The following is an 18,430-nucleotide window of genomic DNA, read 5'->3' as shown; positions in this document are numbered from 1 at the left end:
TCAGTGAACCAGGACAATGCAGTGGGGCTGTAACCAGGGAGAAGAGCCAGTAACTGGCACATCTTCCTGCCCTATTTTCTTTCACAACACATTTCTCATTTCAACCTTGGTATTCCTAAAATTGCGGGAAATTATGTTTTCGTGACGCACTGACATGTATTATTCAATCACAGGCCTGCATCTGTGGGTGTAATTTGCTTTACCCCCCCCCACCCTTTATGAAATCTTGAAATATTTATGAGCGAGCGACTTGGAGGGTTTTCAATGTTTGCCATGGTGGGTGAGCTTACACACAAGCCTAACAAATGAGCGATTTAAGAATGTCCCTTGTGAACCCGGTTGTGCTTTTATGTTATATGGAGATGCATTTTCCATTCAGTCCATTACGAGTGGCATTCCTGGATATGCATGTTGTTCATATCAGTTCTACTCACGCTGCGATTAATACAATCCAGCAAATGTATCTTTGCCTGAATATAAGAATGCCTTTTGAGCATATCCTTTTCAAGGTCAAATAGACATCCACATACCAGGAGAGGAGAGCAAAATCTAGATGTCTGTGTATTCCAGAGGCCCTCCAAGGCACGTGTTCTAATTCCAAGCAAATTTTCCCATGGTTGTACACGGGAGGGGGGTGTATTATCCTATGTTATGTATGTATAGCTCTATGGCAAACATTTTTTAATTGGAAATGTTAGCTGCTGGCTTCGCGTCTCCGCAGGTTTTGCTAATTGATAATAATTGATTTAATGATCTATTTGTTTCAACTCTGGGCTCTCCCCACTCGTTTGAATCTTAATTCAGATTGAGTCGTCCTCCATGTGTCGCACCGACATGGCCTCAAACCACGCCTTTCTCCAGAGAGACTGTTGCCGGGCGGAAATGACAAGACTTTAGCGCTCCGGTGCATTTTATAATGCTCTATGGAAGGATGGATGAGGGGTAGCGTTGCCAAGTACCTCTGAGCGCAGGCTAGAGTATTTTAAAAGAACTTACGACTCCTTTGAGTCACTATGCGTCGATACTTCAAAAGTGTAAACTCTTAACCCTTTACTATGTATCTATGTTTGTCCTCTGTTGTTGCGTGCCTTTTTTTTCTGAAATCGATACTTTTTAGTAAAACATGAAATCAAATACAACCACCGACTTTTCCCCCATCGCTGTTGCTCTAAGATGGCAAGTCAATGCGCATGTGCCAATTTGAATCTCAACAAGGAAAACAGTCCGTGGTTGTGTTTGTTTAACATTTTATTAAAAAGTATGGATTTCAGCAAACAAAATGAATCACTAAACAACAGAGGACAAACATAGTTACACGGGCCAGAGTTTCCATTTTAATTCACCGGATATTTTAAGACATTTTCCGGAACCATATGCATTGGTTGCTTAACCTGATTAAGGCATCCACCCACGGTTGTCAGAATGACAGAAATCACATTTAGTTTATGGTAATTCATCTTCACAGAACATGCAACTCGGATGCAACGAATTCCGAAGATGTTAGAGTACGTAGGTGGCGCGTCCATAAGGCTAGCGGAAGCGAAGCTTTCCCCAAATTAAATTAAATTGCCAAAATAATGTAGCTTAATTAACTTTCTCCCGTCTATACAGAAATAAATAAAATCATTCAAAATAGGCTACTACACCAGAAAGCATGATTTGGCCACAGAGGATCATTAGCTCTTTAAAAAAAAAAACGATGAATTGTTTTAAATCAAATAGCCTACAGTTGGAAGGGCTGACAATTTGGGCAGAGCGAACGGCAAATACCAAATAGATGATTGTTGAGTTGTGACTGTCAGTGAAAAGCAGACAGACCCAGCCAAGCATATTGCAATATTTAAAAATACAATCGTGGAAAAACAGTTTGGAAAACGAATGGCTGTTGTTGTGAAGAGAAGACCGTGAAAAGTAGCCTATCTTCTTGGTACCAGCCGGAGAACATCGTCCATATCCCCGGTGATTGTGCATATTCACAGTTTTTAATCATTGGGTCAGTGCCACTTTTGTTTGTTTTTGGACAATCATTTCCTCCTCCAGGTTAGATGGATGTCATATTGTATTTGTCTCCCCTTAGGTCTGTTATATGGATTAGACAACTTCATTTTAATTGATTTATTGAGCCTAAAATGACCTGCTAACAGAAATCCTGGTAGGTTTAAGAATTTAGTTGTTTAAAAAAAAATATCAATGCATAACAACTCGCAGGAGTCGTTGGTTCATTTAAAAAAGACATCTGCTCTCAACTCCGTGGAGAAGGTACTTGGCAAGGGGTAGCCTCTTTTGTTATTCTTTTGCTCCCTCGCTCTTTGGCTATGGTATGCTCCATGGTCTGAGGGGGTTGCTATGCTTGGGTCTCATTATCTCGCTCTCTCTCTCTGTCTTGAAAGGAGACCTGGTTTCCTCTTGACACAATACTGTTTTGATCAGTCACACGTGATAAAAAATCTGCTTAAGCCATTGCTAATCATTCTAGGTCAGAGCTGTGAGGAGCCGCCCTTTAATCTCCATACAAGATTTGTTTGCTAGTGAAGTGTACATGCACACACAGGCTTACTCTATGTACAGTATGTGACGTACACACTATGAATTGAAATTTATTTTTTTGCAAATTGTGAAAAATTTACTTGGCTCGAAAGGTTTTTTGAACGAACAGAGTACCAAGTGGGTGTCAAACGTATGTTTTCCCTTCTGAAATATTCCATATTGACAAATTTTTCTCCTCGGATATTTTATTTATTCTGATATTTGCAAAGCCTCGGTTTTAAAATTGCAACAGGGAGGCGGTCAATTCTGCTTTATTATTGCAAAAGGGTTGGGGTCAATTCAAAGCATATTCCCTGCTTTCAAAGTTAATTTTGATTAAATAGTCTATACAGTGCCTTTGTTTGTATGAGAGAGTGAATGTGTTATAAGAATCACCCGACAGGTTTTGAGAGTTAATGAATTGGGAGCAGAAGTACAGACACATACACCCTGTTCATCGCTTGATCACTGACAGTTGAATACATTCACTGAAATGGAATCTCCAACATTCACGTGAAGAGCCCCTCCAATCAAATCTAATTTGAATTCACCTTCCGAATGGCTTGGAGTGTAGCTGGACTATTACCGAATTTCTGCCTGGTTATTGTACTGTACAATGTTCCCTTTGTATTCTGACGTCAACGTTGCATATCAACTAGTGAAGAATACACACTGCCCGGTGATAGGCTTTGATAGAGAGCACCGGACAGGGGATTCTTTCTCCTCCTCCTCCGACTGAATGAATGGATGTGGATGAATGGAGTTTGTCCTCTCTGCTGCCTTCCTTCTTTCATGAGCGAGGGAGGAGGTAGACGGCCTGGGGAAGATTAAGAGGGAGGCCCATCAAATGGAGAAGAGAGAGGGGAGAAAATGTTGACGCCTCAGGATTGGTCAGCCACCGCATTACACTCGCTTTGAGGGAAGAATTTCCCTGTGTCTACACGTGCACGCATACACATATGCAGATACATCTATCTTAAGGTATTCCAGTACAATTTTTCTTCTCTCTTGGTCACTCATGCGTGCCCTTTTTCTGCTTCGTGCCTTTTCTATGCCCCCAAAAATCTGCAGCCCTTGTCCTAGCTCTCCAGGACCAGTGTTATAATAAAAAAACATTATTTTAGGCGACTTGGCAAAGACCTCACATACTTATTTAGTAAATAGTAAAGTAAATAGTATTTATTATATGATGAGTTAACAGTGAGAGGTCTTTAAGAGGTCTGTGTCTAGTCACAAAGCACAGCTACCATGACTGTCCCCTCCACAGCCACCTGAAAGTCTTTTAGAGCGGTCACATTTACCTCTGACACAAGCGACCATAAGGGCATTTTGAGGAATGTTAAAATGCTGCGAAACAGGGGTAGTAGATCAATATTTAATTCCACGTTTTTATAGCGATCAATGCGGCCGTATTGACGTCTGAAAAAAGATAGCGTTCCTGGCCAAAGGAGCAGACGGGGCTTTTTAAACAGTTCTCGACTATTTGATGGACAACTTGATTGATGGGTTTGGCTGAGTTAAACAAGTGGAACTGGGTTGGAGGGCTTGAACAGAAGCGAAATGAAGTGAAGTCTATTTTAAAGCAAGTTCTGCCTCAGCCGAGTGCATGGAGCAATAACAAAGGGTGTCCTAGAAAGACGCAGAGTCACGCTAACTAAAACGGACACAATCGCACTCGCATGCAATATGCTCATAGCCTCATAATGACCACACACAGACACCCAATGTCTGCTTTCTTTGGATCCAAACCAAAACATTTCTGCAAGCATGCACGTTTTAGAGTTGTATGGACCCTATACACATCTCTGGACCATTGAGTACAACTCAAAATGCACACGTACACACAGAGGGACACTGAGAATAGAAGGTCAGTGAGTGTGAGTGGATGTCATGATGCTTGGTTCCCACTGACCCTGCTGGGGAAGGGTCTCTCCCTGAGTGGACACACACTCTCTGAGACGGAGCCTCTGCCTCTGATGCTCCCTGCTCTGCTGTCAATTTCTCTCCCACCACACGCATGCAGGCACACACACGTGAAAACAAACACACACATCGCATTATCCTGACGAGACGGGAGGAACAGCCTGGGGTGGGTGTTTTTGTGTGTGTGTGGGGAGTTGGGATGTTACATCTGTGAGGGTCATCTCTCGCTCTCTCGCTCGCTCTCTTTTCCCCATCTCTCTCTCTCTCTCTCATTTGCTTGTGTTGTCAAGGACTCTCTCCCACCGGCCACATCCACTAGAGCTGTGCTGCAGCAGCCTCCGTCCCCGGTAGGAAATAGGTTCTGATTGGTGGGACAAGTTGAATAAATTACACAAGCACTGTTATACTCCGCAGTGGCCAACTGTGTTCCGACTGATCTCTCTCTCCCTCACCTCTTTTCCCATTTCCCCACGTCTCCATCACATATCTTTCTCTCCTCTTTTTGTCTGAGCCACCGTCTCATTGACTTGTTCTACTCTACCGTTATCTCGTCTTATCTTTTGTTCTCCACTCTCCACTGTTATTTTGTTGCAGGGCGGCAGGTAGCCAGGCGGTTAGGCGCCGGCGAGGTAAAATCTGTCGTTCTGCCCTTGCAACGGAATAAACCCTAATTGTTCCTGTGAGTGGGATATGCAAAAAAATGAATTTCCATTTCACACCTGTACAAGTTACCTACTTCGTACAGTGAAACAGGACTAGATAAGCACACCCTAATTATAAAACTGATTGACTTCAATTTTTTTCTGAACAGCACGGCAAGCTTATAATAAAAAATATATAATTCAAAGGAAATGCTTTAGCTAGATTCTTTACATCCATTGGGTTCCGTGAGATGACAGACTGATTTGCTCAGGAGTCCCTAAAACATTAAACGATACGAATTACAATTCATAATGTCAAAAGCCCATAATTGCAAGCTAAATGTTTAGCTAGCTGAATAATGTTAGCTACGCTTCTCTCAAATTTAAATTGGAATACCACTCTGACAAAGCCTTGTTGGGGCTCACGGGATTGCGCAAAATGGAGGGGAGGGTTATTGGGATTGAGTCTGAGTTGCACCTGCCCGGGCTTGTTAGGCCTTGTGATTCACTGCCAAAAATATGACACAACTCTCCAGGATGAGGCCTTTATTGTTATTGTTGATTTATGGCATTCTCACGCCAAGGATTTCCCTCTGTGCGTGCATGCGTGAGTGAGAGAGAGAGAGAGAGAGCGAGATCAAACAACATGATGGCGGGAGAATGAAAATGACAGTTCTCTGAAGTGTGGATTTTCAAAATTGAGTTTGAGCGTCGAGACAGAACCTCTGAATGCCATCAGCTCACACAGCCCGTTGCGTCAGCAGCATCTTGGCTATTGTCATCATTATCACAAATCAGTGAATGATAACGATTAAAGGATTACACAACAGTATCATTTTATCCTTTCATCGATATCATCACTTAGATTCTTTTGTACTAAATATCATCAGTATCAGTGTCTTTGATTTGACTGTAATGCTAATCTTAATTTATATGTCATTTTTATGTAAACTGTGACGATTATGTTTGATCATAATCTTATGCTTGACTGTTATATTTTAATCTATAACTGCGATTTGACTTATTCTCCATCTTAAAGTTATTCCTCATCATCCCATGGTTGATATGTTTGCATATCCTCCCTATGTATGTGTATGAGTATTGCTGCCTCTGCCAAGAAGCCTGGGTTTTCATGGCACAGGTGGTAGTGCACTTGTCCTGTAACCTGCTGTATTTGGATCATGTGACCAATAACATTTGATTTGACTTGACACACACACACACACACACACACAAACACAAACAAGCGTGCACACACCCCGCAGGCCACGGTGGAGCTACAACTTGGTTGTTTACGGTTAAATCAGTCAGAAGAACAAGAAGCTTTTAATGCAGCGCTCCTCTTCACTCCCCTTTAATGAGTGGCCATGACCCATAATCTATAGTGTGTACTTACCCTGAGGGCTAATCAGCCTGATGAGCGGTGTGTGTGTGTGTGTGCGTGTGCGTGTGCGTGTGTCAGGTGTATGTTGAGCATCATGACTGTCGGATGGTTGACTGTTTTTGTTGTGATGTAGATCTTTTCCTCTCTGGCTGTCTCTAATGCTTGTCCTTTTACAGTAATGTCAAGTGTTGCGTTGCTTTGTCTTTTACATCACACCGTGCCAGTAGGTGTAGGCTATCTGGTAGTAGGTGTAGGACCTCTGACAGTCTCTATGGGGGTACCACAGGGTTCAATTCTCGGGCCGACTCTTTTCTCTGTATATATCAACGATGTCGCTCTTGCTGCGTGTGATTCCCTGATCCACTTCTACACAGACAATACCATTCTGTATACATCTGGCCCTTCTTTGGACATCTGGCCCTTCTGTTAACAAACATCCAAATGAGCTTCAATGCCATACAACACTCCTTCCGTGGCCTCTAACTGCTCTTAAATGCTAGTAAAACGAAATGCATGCTTTTCAACCGTTCGCTGCCCGCACCCTCCCTTCCGACTAGCATCACTACTCTGGACGGTTCCGACTTAGAATATGTGGACAAATACAAATACCAAGGTGTCTGGCTAGACTGTAAACTCTCCTTCCAGACTCATATTAAACATCTCCAATCTAAAATTAAATCTAGAATCGGCTTCCTATTTCGCAACAAAGCCTCCTTCACTCACGCCGCCAAACATACCCTCGGAAAACTGACTATCCTACCAATCCTCGACTTCGGCGATGTCATCTACAAAATAGCCTCCAACACTCTACTCTGCAAACTGGATGTAGTCTATCACAGTGCCATCCGTTTTGTCACCAAAGCCCCATACACCACCCACCACTGCGACCTGTATGCTCTCGTCGGCTGGCCCTCACTACATATTCGTCGCCAGACCCACTGGCTCCAGGTCATCTAAGTCTTTGCTAGGTAAAGCTCCGCCTTATCTCAGTTCACTGGTCACGATAACAACACCCACCCGTAGCACGCGCTCCAGCAGGTATATCTCACCGGTCATCCTCAAAGCCAACGCCTCCTTTGACCGCCTTTCCTTCCAGTTCTCTGCTGCCAATGACTGGAACGAATTGCAAAAATCGCTGAGGCTGGAGACTTATATTTTCCTCACTAACTTTAAACATCAGCTATATGAGCAGCTAACCGATCGCTGCAGCTGTACGTAGCCCATCTGTAAATAGCCCACACAATCTACCTCTTTTGCACACCAGTATTTCTACTTGCACATCATCATCTGCACATCTATCACTCCAGTGTTAATTTGCTGAATTCTAATTACTTCGCTACTATGGCCTATTTATTGGCTTACCTCATGCCATTTGCACACACTGTATATAGACTTTCTTTTTTCTATTGTGTTATTGACTGTACGCTTGTTTATTCCATGTGTAACTCTATGTTGTTGTTTGTGTCGCACTGCTTTGCTTTATCTTGGCCAGGTCGCAGTTGTAAATGAGAACTTGTTCTCAACTAGCCTACCTGGTTAAATAAAGGTTAAATAAAAAATAAATAAATAAAATCTACAGTGCCCTCAGAAAGCATTCACACCTCTTTCCTTTTCCCACATTTTGTTGTTACATTTTTTTGTCAACGATTGACACAAAATGCTCTGTCACAAAGTGGAAGAAAAATTCAAACATTTGTAAAACACTTATGGAAAAAAAAAACACTAATATATCTTGATTAGATATGTATTCAACCCCCTGAGTCAATATAGCTAGAATCACCTTTGACAGAGATTACATCTGGGAGTCATTCTGGGTAAGTCTCTAAGAGCTTTGCACACCTGGTTTGTACAATATTTGCACATTATTATATTTAAAATTCTTCAAGCTCTGTCCAGTTGGTTGTTGGTCATTGCTAGACAGACATTTTCATGTCTTGGCATAGATTTTCAAGCCGATTTAAGTGCAAACTGTAACTAGGCCACTCAGGAACATTCAATGTCGTCTTGGTAAGCAACTCCAGTGTATATTTGGCCTTGTGTTTTAGGTTATTGTCCTGCTGAAAGGTGAATATGTCTACCAGTGTCTGTTGGAAAGCAGACTGAACTAGGTTTTCCTCTAGGATTTTGCCTGTGCTTTTCTCTATTCCGTTTCTTTTTATCATACAAAACTCCCTAGTTCTTGCCGATGACAAGCATACCCATAACATGATGCAGCCACCACCATACTTGAAAATATGAAGTGTGATACTCAGTGACGTGTTGTGTTGGATTTGCCCCAAACATAACGCTTTGTATTCAGGACATTTTGGCAGTTTTACTTTAGTGCCTTATTACTAACAGGATGCTTTGGAATATTTTTTAATCTGTACAGGCTTCCTTCATTCTTTTCACTCTGTCAATTCGGTTAGTACTGTGAAGTAACTACACGTTTTTTCCTATCACAGCCATTCAATTCTGGAACTGTTTTAAAGTCACCATTGGCCTCATGGTGATATCCATACTCCTTACTCACCGGCAACTGAGTTAGGCAGGACTATTCGAAGAGGGACGCAAGCAAATTTTTGCTGAATGTTAAATAAAACAGCCAATAGAACTCACAGTGGCAGTAGGCTATAGCAGTTACAGTATTTATTCAGACCCATAACTATTCAATCTTTGTGAAGAGAAGTGAAAGCCTTCTGCATCTAAAACTAGTCCTATATTATTCAAGGATGTCATTCGAATGAAGCAACAATAGAGAGAGAAAGAGGAGGGTGGCTGTTATTACATTAGGGGTAATATTATGAAAGGTACATATGCGTCAGCCTACTATTTATACAAATAGGCCTTATCATATTTCGCAATTAAAATCAAATTCGCTAGTCTACTTGTGACTTTATTGGCTGCATGTGCTGCACCAGAATCACATGTTCTCTTCTGCTTTATCATGGTTTGAGTGATGTGCGTAATTCCAGTCCATATAATACAGTATAATACAATACAGTACAGTAATACAGTTCACACTCAAAAAGATTAGCCTACTGGAGCTGGTTTCATTTATTTACCTAAGAGAGCATATAGCTAGCTACATCTATGGGCTTTTGTTTTTCTTTTGTGCGTAATGTGCTGTAGCCTATATCATATATGTGTTGGATAACGGCACAATCATTTGGGCTTTATTGGGCTTGGGCTCATTAAATGTCGTTAATGTAAATGTATTTGATGTGGCTCGTCAGGCTCCGGTAGCATCAGCTTTTTTGTTTTTATTTCTGATCAAAGCTCTAATCAAATCCAGAGGTATTAATGTGCTTTATAATGCTTTTGAATGTCTCTTCCGGTTTTGCCGGCAAATACCAGGTTACCCAGGAGAAAAGGGATTTATTCTCGGGATGGAACAAAATACCGGGAAAAGATTCAGCCCTAATCTTCACCCCACTAGTAACTTCAGACAGTCATACATCATAATTTAGTAGCCTATATTCTGTTCCACACACAGAAAACACATGGTAGAATCTCGTCTTTGCATTGCCACCAGTCATTTGCTAGCTTAAAAATGGTCGTCTGTTTTGGTCTCTGAGGTTATCACGCGGAGGCTCTCTTTCTCAATATGAGTTAAGGTTTTATTAAATTCTGGTTATGCAAAATGAATGTTACAGATTGACAATATGCATTCCTCTCGTGTTCCGGCCTATGTTGGGCTTGGTGTTGCAGTGAAACTCCTCCCCTACCCACTCTTTAAGGGGCGGCTGGGAGGTGACAGACAAGGTTATTTATGATAGAGATAGAAATAGGAGGGAGAGGAGAGAAATTACTAGTCTGTACACACACACACACACACACACACACACACACACACACACACACACACACACACACACACACACACACACACACACACACACACACACACACACACACACAGCTAATTACCTCTCCATCTGCTTGTCCCTCCTGGATGTTTTTAATAATTCCCACCAATCAAAAATAAGCAAATGAGATGTCCTTTGTTTGCACCCCTCCTGTGTCCTGACGAGGGATAGTGTTCTGGTTTAATATGCTCCATTCTTTTTGAGATAACAAATCCCACTTAGTTTGAATAAAATATAAAAATACAACTTTGTCTCCTATGGTAAATGCCCAAGTGTCCTCTTAGTGTCCGTATGTGCTCAGATAATGGCAATGTAGTCCTGTGTTTGGAGTTTCTGTTCTCTCCTTCTGCTCCGTTATTGGCTCTTGGTGATCTAGCAGGTGTGAGGCCTCCATCATCACCACTTAGGACCATGAGGCTGCAACTCGGTTCTGTTCCAAAATGGAGACTACACAAGAGAGGATTTAGCACTAGCGACGCTCTATTAAACATCAAGCGTCACATGAAGCTTCAACCATCGAAGCATGAAATGATTATCGTAGATCATCAATCACCATCATCTAGCCAATCAGTTTGAGCCCCGGAAATAAGCCAGTTATATTCATATTTCTTCAAAGGGATCTCGAGGTAGCTCGGGGAATTCAGGTCTCTTGCTAGTTAGCAGGTTATTGATTTGAAGCAGCCTTCTATTAGGAGTATGTCTCATCCACCCGCATTGTACTGAGAGACTGAGGCTGAAGCGCGGGCTGAAAAATGTCCTTGACAGTGCAAATCCTACGATGGCAGAGATACACATGATTAAAGAAAGCCTCCCACAAGAATTGCATCCCACATTAATAGGTTCCCACTAGAATACAAAATGTATACAGGTTGAAATTCCAATATAACAGGCCTAATTGAAAAATATTCATTGTGTTAGAAATGACATTCCTGCATTTTCCTGCGTCCTACATGTTCCTGCATTCAAATGTGTATTAATCTCCTGAATATATTATGGAATTTAACCTTGTCTTGTCGATTAACTTTTCTTTTTATTTCATTTTTTTCTTATTGGGACATAACCAGTGTTGTGTTCATTCAATGTTCTAGTGATGCCTATGCTCTTGCTTTTCTTTGCCATTTTCCTCCTTGGTCGTTCCACCCGTTTCCCAGCCCTCTTTGAATGACCGGGAGGCCCGGCCTGTGTATGCCCTGGCTAGTCATTAATAATGAATTGTGTTGGGTCTGTTTGAGAGATAATGATGGTAGTGATCGGAGACGGGCGTCCTTTAGAACCCTGCGGGTGGGATTATCACACACTGTCAGTCATTTCCACTGCTAAGCCAATAGGAGCTCTCTGACGGGGGAGCAGAGCACTTTCATTGGGTGAGATTGACAGTGTGCGGCCTTTATATGCCCCATTCAGGATATTTGCAGTTGTAGTATAAGCATTCATTAATTACTAGTTACTAGTGTTGTCTTTCCAGGACTTTTGCTGCTTTTCAGGACTTCTAGGCTTTAGCATGTGCAAGAGGTTACTGTAGCACTGCTGACACTGTGGCTCTACTCTCATTAGACCTGTGATGTCTTAACTGTGTCTGTTTGACAAGGCTACAGAGAGTCTGCTTATTACAGTACCTCCTGGCCCATGGCCCAAGGAGATGAGGCCACATGGAGATAAACAACCTTTTGGTTTTGGCTAATGTATATGGGATTATTTTGAGGCCGGTGGATGATCAAATTGAGTGGTCATTTCCGGTGTACTTTGCGCTAACTGTACCATTGCAAGAAAGTGAGAGAGAGTTTTAAGAGGCTTTGTCTGAGCAACAGGAATCCTGCCTAAAGTTTTGGCAGACTCGGGGAAGGGGGTTAATTACATGTACGTGTCGAAACTATTCTGATCAGTCTCCCGCTCCACTAACAACTGCACTTGGCGCTTGAACACCCCTTGTCACTGCATTCTTCTCAAACGAAGCAGTTGGGAAATGTGCAAATGTCATGCTTTACAATCGAAGCAGCTTGTCTGAACATTACGCTCTAAACTGGCTGCTTCCAGTCTTTGGTTATCACCGTTTGGCTTCCCACAATGGACTTGGAGGCTTTAATTATCATAATTTCCATTAAAGGACCCATGAGCACCAATGTGTTCATTTTTCAACCATTTTCCATCTTAAAAATGAGGCAGAAGTGAAGGATTTGATTTCTGGTCAAACAGATGGAAGTGTATCTTAGAAAACATCTACCAGAAAAAGTCTTACGGTATTAGAAATAGATCAAAACACAATAATATCGACAACTACATGTAATATCCTAATACACCTACATATCTTGAAGTTTTTTTCTAATTTCTCTCTCATGAGGAGGGGGGATGATGAAAGTTCACAGAACTAACAGTAAAGTTAGACCTTCCAATTAGTTAGTGTTCTTACTGCTATACATTTTGGTTTATGAATTATTAAGCGATTAAAACTCGTAATTATGTGACCAAATCGGTAATTGAATTGAATTGGCAATTGAATTGGCTACAATGACAAATCATAGTAGTCACGAACCACAGTTGGGTTACATGCTACTGTCTCTACTGTTAGTCCCTTCCACTGGCATACTGTTATGTTTAGCTCATTGCTGTTTTCTTTCTGTCTCTCTGCCTCTCTCTCTCTCTCTGCCTCCTCTCTCTCTCTCTCTCTCTCTCTCTCTCTCTCTCTCTCTCTCTCTCTCTCTCTCTCTCTCTCTCTCTCTCTCTCTCTCTCTCTCTCTCTCTCTCTCTCTCTCTCTCTCTCTCTCTCTCTCTCTCTCTCTCTCGTTAATGTCACCTCTTACTGACACCTACCAATGAGTCCCCTCTCTTTCCATTTACTGTAACCATTATCTGCAGACGTTGACTTTTGGTCTGGTTCAGCCTTGATTTGGCCCAAACATAGATGTACATAATTGGCGGACCAAGTCTGAACCAATCTTTGACGTGTATCTTTCACAAGTTTGGACAGCACAATACAGTACAGTGAATCACAGTAGAGTATAGATCAGTACAGTAGAGCACACTAGAGTACAGTATAATGTACTGAACTATACTTTACTGTACTGAACTCTACTCCGCTGTGCTGTACTGTGATGTCAACTTGTAAAATCGTCTAATCGTCTATGATTGGTTCAGATTTGGTCAGGTCCAGACCAACCAAATGTGGTCTTGTTTGGGGGCGGAGCCAGTGTGTATAATAATACCCATATATGCAACGTGTGATATTGCATATTTCTACCTTTGTGTACCTATTCAGGATACATCACCATGAAGAGAATGACATTTATATACATAATTATGCATTTCTGTGTAGTACAGCTCAGGGACCCGTGATCTTATTCCGTTACCGTAATTCTGTGTAAATTCACTTACTGTAGCTCAATAACAAAAAAACAAAATCCCCCAACAACCTCGTACCCCGGTACACTGACTCGGTACCGGTACTCCTTTTTATAAAACCTGTATATAGCCTCGTTATTGTTATTTTATTGTGTTACTATTTTCTTTATCTATTTGTTAATTTTCTTACTTTTTAACTGCATTATTGGGAAAGGGCTCGTAAGTAAGCATTTCACGGTAAAGTCTTCACTCGCATGTGTCAAATAAAATTTGATTTGAAAATGTGTTTTATTTTAATCAAGGTGTCCTGTCATAGCTGCAGTGTTGGGGAAGCTACTCTGCAAATATAGTTTACCGAGCTACCAATTACTTCACACTGGAAGAAGTTAAGCTACGCTAAAGCTACCCGTGTAGTTTACTTAACTACAGATGCAGTGCATTCGGAAAGTATTCAGACCCCTTGAGTTTGTCCACATTTTGTTACGTTACAGCCTTGTTATAAAATGTATTAAATAGTTATTTTCCCTCATCAATCTACACACAATACCCCATAGTGACAAAGCAAAAATAGGTTTGTAGAATTTTTTTGCAAATGTATAAAAAAAAACTGAAATATCACATTTATATAAGTATGCAGACCCTTTACTCAGTACTTATTTGAAGCACCCTTGACAGCGATGACAGCTTTGAAGGTAGGCCTTGAAATACATCCACAGGCACACCTCCAATTGACTCAGATGATGTCAATTAGCCTATCAGAAGCTTCTAAAGCCATGACATCATTTTCTGGAATTTTCCAAGCTGTTTAAAGGCACAGTCAACTTAGTGTATGTAAACTTCTGACCCACTGGAATTGTGATACAGTCAATTATAAGTGATCTGTCTGTAAACAATTGTTGGAAAAATTACTTGTGTCATGCACAAAGTAGATATCCTAACTGACTTGCCAAAACTATAGTTTGTTAACAAGAAATCTGTGGAGTGGTTGAAAAATGAATTTTAATGACTCCAACCTAAGTGTATGTAAACTTCTGACTTCAACTGTAGACAGGTGTGTGTCTTTCCAAATCTTTCCAAATCATGTCCAATCAATTGAATTTACCACAGGTGGACTCCAATTAAGTTGTAGAAACATCTCAAGGATGATCAACGGACACAGGATGCACCTGCGCTCAATTTCGAATCTCATAGCAAAGGGTCTGAATACTTATGTAAATAAGGTATTTCTGTGTCTTATATTTAATATATTTGCAAAAGATTCTAAGTACCTGTTTTTGCTTTGTCATTATGGGGTATTGTGTGTAGATTGATGAGGGGAAATGAGGCTGTAATGTAACAAAATGTGGAAAAAGGGAAGGGGTCTGAATACTTTCCGAATGCACTGTACTTTGAAAAAGTAGTTCACTACATCTAAAGTACTTTGAAAAATTATCATATGTAAATCTGAAATGCCAGACTACAAATTGCAAGAACATTTAACAGCATATGTGATTTAGTCTATTAAATACCTAAACAATGGTTCGTGTGAGAATTAGGCAGGTCTGATGCCAAACAATAAAGGACACGATTGCCTTTCAGTCAGTTGAGATGTTGGCAGCAGTCTCTCCCTCTGACTGCATCAAGGCGGAATTTTGCTTCCGTGTCACAAGATAGCTAGCCTGGTTACCGGTCTGGATCTGTATTTAACATCACTACATTGTTGCCATGTTAAGAAAATATTAACTTTTCGATCAGAAACTAATTGTCACCCAGGCTACAGAACAATCTAATCGTCTCTAGTCTGTGGGAGATTTTTCACTATCACTAAGTGTTGTTGCCATCGTTGACCTTGGGTGTCAGAATGCACCTCACTCTCTAGAGTTTCCCCATTCATTAATCTCCCTCCCTGTAACATCTCCATTGGATGCCTTTATCCATTCGACAAGCTCCCTCTTGACTAGACAGGAACACCCCGTCATAAGTATCACCCACAGACGACCCCTAGTCAACAAGCTGCTCTTCCCCCTTTCCCCTCCCTTTCCCCTCTCGAACCCGCTCTTTTGTCAGCCGCCTTTGACAAAACAGACCTGAAACTCGAGCCGTTGTAATGGATGCTTCCGCCTGGCTGCCAAGCCCTTGTTTCTCTTTTGTCTGGCCCTTTTTTTGTGTGCACCGGGCTCTACAGCGGCCATCAACGTTTTCCCGAGAAGGGGCAGAGAGACGTGAAAAATGAAGTGATTACAAAGCTGCTCTCTGCCGCATTGAGTCAGAAAATAAGAGCATTGTGTCAGTTATTTCTCAATTTCCTCCCGCCTTTGTCCCAGTGGATGGATTATGACTTGCCCAGGCTTTTCTCTAATGGCTATTATGCATCAAGTCGAACTGGGCCATTCATCAAAAATGATTGGTTTCATGAATTCGTATTCCGATAAATGTGGCCAATTACAGTAGCTTGGATACATGTTGAGAAGATGAAGGCTGTAATTGAGAGTTGGAGGCTGTGTGTGTGTGTGTGTGTGGTGTGTGTGTTTGAGTGGGGATGGTTGTATAGGCCTACCCAGTGTTTCCCCACCGCTGCTAAATTGCTGCAACCACCCCCCAAAAAATGTATACAAAAAATAATATATATTTCTTCCGGGACAAACTTTTAAATGGATAGTTGTTGGCTCAATGACTGGAAGTCTATGGGAACAGCTAGCATGTCATGTCAATGCTAGTAGCAATGCACCCCCCCCCCCCCCCGCTGCGACCACTGTTGCTCCCTAGGGGTACACTGGGCCCTACCTATAAATGTTTGTGACAATGCCGACATGAATATGCAGATGAGCATTATCATACCCCATAGGGAGTAGAGTTCACAAGTGTACTGCGTGTGCAGTGTGTTTGTGTGAGTGCTTGAGAGTGGATATTTCTGTCACAATCAGCGGTGGGATACGATGCCTAATTTAACCTCACAGTCCCTCTCTTGCATATGTTCCAGCTTGTGTGTGTGGATACGATAACGTGTGATGTGGATGCGTCTGGGGAGTTGCTTCATTTAACTGTAGCGTCACTAGTTCCCTGGTCTCGGTGAATGACAGGATACGCTGCTCTATTTCTAGAATGTGTTTTTAAGCCAGGATGATCCTATGTATTTGCCATCCTCTGTAGCGTTCCCTCCACTTTTATTATGAATGGAGTTACGAAGCAAAGACATCCGGGGCAGGGCTTCACAGCGCCATAAATCAAATAAAACAACGTCCTAAAACCTCATAACGGATTACCATAACCACGCAGTGAGTTATAATATGTCTTGAATGACACTGCCACTAATGACACGATACCTGTCCATACCATGCCGTGTCGGGTCGTTGCGATTTACCACGATGCCAATGTCACAACCTTATTACGCAAAAAATGGCTCATGACAAACCACAAGATATCGACCAAACTTTCAAGCTCGCCATGATCTTACGAGCACGGTGGCATCAAATTCACGTGGCATCAAATCAAGTTGCCAATGTCTGGAGCATCTTCTGCTGTGCCGGCATCACTCCCCTCGCGCCGAGGACGCGAGTTTGTCCACCACAAGCAGACGGGGCGGTGCGATAAGGTAGGAAGAGCACCTTGGTGAGGGCCTGGAATGCTGAGGCCCTTCTCCATCTCCTCCACACACACTTGGGCCGTGATAAGACACGGTGGATGGAGAGTGGCTGCTTCAGACACGTCGTGCAGCTGTCATGTGGACTGCACCACTCATCCCACCCTAGCCTCATTTTGGTCGGCTGAGCAGCTCACTTAAGTGCGGCACAGTGCTTTTTTCCTCCTCTCTTTCTTCTCCCAGCTAAATGGGAATCATTTTGCTCGTAGATTCATTTTTTTGATTGAGCTCAGTCCCCGTCGTTGCGACATAACCGAGTGCTAGCAAGCAGCAGTATTTGCGTTCATTTAAATTTTATGAACACTGTACTGAAGTAATGTTCCTGTCGTTCCCTTTGTGTCGCCGTTACATCCACTTCCATGACATATTGCGTACGTTGAGCCGAATCGTCTACTCGAATACAGTGCCTAGTGAAAGTCTACACACCTCTTTCACAGTTGTCACATTTTACATTGTATTTTTTTGTCTCCATCCAGATCTATACGGCTTGCTCCACATTTTCAAAGTGAAGGAAAAAGTAACCCCCGCCCCTTACCAACTCTGCACAACTCTTAGGGCAACATGTATCCATTGTTTTTGTCAAAATTGCTCAAGCTCAGTAAATTTGGTTGGGAATCATTGTTGAGGAGCAATATTCAAACCTTGTCTCAGATTTGTAAGCAGATTTAAAGTCAGGACTGAGACTGGACCCCTCTGGAACACTCAACACCTCTTGGAAAGCCTTTCTGGTGTGTCTTTGGTATTACAATTGTCTCACTGAAGAATAAAACTCTATCTCAGGGTTAGGTATCCAGAAGATTGATGCAATGTTCCTGTAACGTTTTACCTGGGCTTTGCTCCTTTCATATTTATTTTGATCCTGACAAACTCCCCAGTCCCTGCTGGTGACATGCCATGACGTGATACTGCCCAGTCCCTGCTGGTGACACGCCATGACGTGATACTGCCCAGTCCCTGCTGGTGACACGCCATGACGTGATACTGCCCAGTCCCTGCTGGTGACATGCCATGACGTGATACTGCCCAGTCCCTGCTGGTGACATGCCATGACGTGATACTGCCCAGTCCCTGCTGGTGACATGCCATGACGTGATACTGCCCAGTCCCTGCTGGTGACACGCCATGACGTGATACTGCCCAGTCCCTGCTGGTG

At 42.2% G+C, this 18,430-nt stretch overlaps 1 protein-coding gene across 6 annotated transcripts in view; it reads left to right on the top strand.

Annotated features, from left to right (window-relative positions):
- Window positions 1-18,430, top strand: part of adarb1b (adenosine deaminase RNA specific B1b) — a 181,936-nt gene that overhangs the window by 47,059 nt on the left and 116,447 nt on the right. The gene's annotated exons all lie outside the window — the stretch shown is intronic.

This window comes from Salvelinus alpinus, chromosome 14 (genome assembly GCF_045679555.1).
Source record: "Salvelinus alpinus chromosome 14, SLU_Salpinus.1, whole genome shotgun sequence".
NCBI lineage: Eukaryota > Metazoa > Chordata > Actinopteri > Salmoniformes > Salmonidae > Salvelinus > Salvelinus alpinus.
This window is presented reverse-complemented; position numbering and strand designations above follow the sequence as displayed.